Below are 2,831 nucleotides of genomic sequence, written 5' to 3' on the forward strand. Positions count from 1 at the left end.
TCTATTCCTCGATCTATGATCGTACCTCTGATTATCCTACTTTGACCGTTAAGTCTTTTCCCGCAGGTCCCATGTATGGCTCGTACCTATTTTTACCGGACCTTTTTTCGATTCCTGCCCGTCTCGAACTTACCTTTTCTTCTTTTTGATGTCGTGAAATAGTATCTTCTTCAATCCTCAGCTTTGTGATATACCTATTATAAACGTCATTCCATGTCGTTGCTGGGAATTCACGAAGACTCTCCTTGAGTCGCCTCGTAGCTTCTGAGCTTTTTTCATTCAAGTTACTTGTGAATGCTATAGCTGCCCAATTGTCAGGTACGCGTGGTAACGTCATTCTTTCCCGTTGGAATCTGTCTACAAACTCTCTGAGCAATTCTGAATCCCCTTGTTTGATTTTGAAAATATCCTCCATTCTTTTTTCAACTTTCTGAGCTCCCGAGTGTGCTTTGACAAAAGAATCTGCAAGCTCAGCAAAAGAATTTATAGAATTTTCGGGTAAAAGAGAATACCATGTTAACGCACCCTTAGTGAGTGTTTCACCGAATTTCTTGACCAATATAGATTCAATCTCCTGTTTGGTCAAGTCATTGCCTTTGACGCCTGTTGTGAATGCAGTCATGTGGTCTCGTGGATCAGTTATTCCATCATATTTTGGAATATCAGGCATTTTAAATTTCTTTGAAATTGGGAGGGGGCAGCACTTGGCTTCCAGGGTTGTTGCGAATATCTATCCATATCTATTCCTTTGATCATGGGGGGAACCCCAGGTATTTGCTCTATGCGGTCACTTTGCTCCTTAAGCTGTTTCTGCAATGTTAGAACTAAACTTTGTAAATCGAAATTAACTATGTTACCTGGTTCTCCCTCTCGTGATTCACTGGGGATTCCACCACTGCCAGAATTAACAAGCGCAGAACGAGGGTTTTCCAAAGTGTTGGTATTTAGAACTGGTGTTGATGGTGCAGCAGGTAATTAGCTGCCAAAAGCTTCAAGAGCTTTATTGACCTGTTGAGCGATCAACTTCTGCAAGGCTTCATTGATAGCTTCATTGTTGTTAAATTGAGTATTTGCATTTGAATGAGATCCATCGGGAGTTCCTTCTCGAGACCGCCGAGGCGAGCTTTGTGGAGAAGGGATCGGAGTGTGAACATCTTGTGGGTCCCCTTGGAGTTGATAGTTTCCTTGGTTTCCCTGGGTGTTATCGTTAACATTTGACATGATCGTTGATGGAACGAAATAGACAAGGTTAAGAAAAAATAGATTATCAGATTCCCGGCAACGGAACCAATTTGTTTAACCAAAAAATGAAATTTCGATTAAAGCTTATAATTTAGAAGAACGCGGGTTACTGATAATCGAAAGAATGTATAAAAGAAAGCAATTTGGATAGCAAGAATATAATCAATAGAGAAATAAGTAAACCAAAGTATATTCAGATAGTGTTTCGTGTCCCTACAATTGATCAGTTATCTCCCTTTTATAGGTACCTTGGAGATATGCGTTTTGCCTATGTCATAATAAGGCTATTATGGGCAATTAAAGACATAAAAGACATTAAATGCTACGTTACATAATCATTATATTTAATACAGATTCTCTAACGTTTTTGGTATTTAATGCTCATCAAATACTGTATCTGGACTCTCGTGTGCTGTCAGATTCATTCTCTTTGACTCTTCGGCTTAAATGNCACAGAAGCGCACGCTGCGGAGGTTGTCTAACAATTTCTTTCACAGCGGAGGAATCCTGTACAGGAGGACCCCTGATTTGGGATTATTAAGGTGTGTCAACGCAAAGGAAGCATCCAGACTGCTAGAGGAAATTCATGCTGGGACCTGTGGTCCACATATGAACGGTTTTGTCTTAGCCAAGAAGATACTCCAGGCAGGTTATTTCTGGATGACTATGGAAACGGACTGTATCCAGTGTGTTCGAAAGTGCCATCGCTGTCAGATACATGCAGATATGATAAAGGTGCCTCCTAATAAGCTTAATGCAACAAGTTCGCCATGGTCGTTCGCTGCTTGGGGAATGGATGTCATCAGATCTATTGAGCCTGCCGCATCAAACGGATACAGGTTCATTCTAGTGGCAATTGATTATTTCACCAAATGGGTTGAAGCAGCATCATACAAGGCAGTGACTAAGAAAGTCGTGGCAGACTTTGTCCGCGACCGTATCGTTTGTCGGTTCGGCATCCCAGAGTCAATCATTACTGATAATGGTTCCAATCTCAACAGTGACCTGATGAAAGCAATGTGTGAAACATTCAAAATCAAACACAGGAATTCAACAGCCTATAGACCTCAGATGAATGGAGCTGTAGAAGCGGCCAACAAGAATATCAAGAAGATATTAAGGAAGATGATAGAAAAACATAAGCAGTGGCACGAGAAGCTATCGTTTGTTTTATTGGGCTACCGCACCACAGTTCGCACATCAACTGGTGCAACTCCTTCTATGTTGGTTTATGGCACGGAAGCAGTCATCCCTTCCGAGGTAGAAATTCCATCCCTAAGGATCATGCAGGAAGCGGAACTCGACGATGCAGAATGGGTGAAGAGTCGTTACGAGCAGTTGGCTCTTATAGATGGGAAAAGAATGAATGCAGTTTGCCACGGTCAACTTTACCAGAACAGAATGGCCAGAGCCTTTAACAAGAGAGTCAGACCAAGACGATTCACACCAGGGCAGCTGGTGTTAAAGAAGATTTTTCCACATCAAGATGAAGCCAAAGGGAAGTTCTCTCCTAACTGGCAGGGTCCATATATGGTTCATCGGGTTCTGACAGGAGGAGCCCTCATACTCGCAGAAATGGACGGAGAAGT

Source organism: Nicotiana attenuata, unplaced genomic scaffold (assembly GCF_001879085.1).
Source record: "Nicotiana attenuata strain UT unplaced genomic scaffold, NIATTr2, whole genome shotgun sequence".
Taxonomy (NCBI): domain Eukaryota; kingdom Viridiplantae; phylum Streptophyta; class Magnoliopsida; order Solanales; family Solanaceae; genus Nicotiana; species Nicotiana attenuata.